This window comes from Habropoda laboriosa, unplaced genomic scaffold (assembly GCF_001263275.1).
Source record: "Habropoda laboriosa isolate 0110345459 unplaced genomic scaffold, ASM126327v1 scaffold89, whole genome shotgun sequence".
Taxonomy (NCBI): Eukaryota; Metazoa; Arthropoda; class Insecta; order Hymenoptera; family Apidae; genus Habropoda; species Habropoda laboriosa.
Window position 1 is genome coordinate 1,200,166 of NW_017100263.1, and position 261 is coordinate 1,200,426.

The 261-nt window shown below is 28.4% G+C and overlaps 1 protein-coding gene across 1 annotated transcript in view; it reads right to left on the minus strand.

Moving 5' to 3' along the window:
- The window catches only part of LOC108573121 (heat shock 70 kDa protein cognate 4), a 3,143-nt gene that overhangs the window by 2,043 nt on the left and 839 nt on the right, over positions 1–261 (minus strand). The window lies entirely within an intron of this gene.

Genomic DNA, 261 nt, shown 5'->3' on the forward strand with positions numbered 1-261 from the left:
TATCATAATATTTCAAATTTCTAATTAGCAGTAGAAAATTTTCAATCAAATGGTAAATCAAAGTAATAAAAAAGCAACTTTTAGGAGTTAGGACCTTACATGCACGTGCGTCTATACGTATGTACACACATGTTATATTGACCTTCCCAATCTACCATGTACAAAAACTTTCCACACCCACTTACCACGTGAACTATTCACATAATTTGATAATACTATTTAGTTATATATCTTATTTTAATTATAATATTTCAAACATCG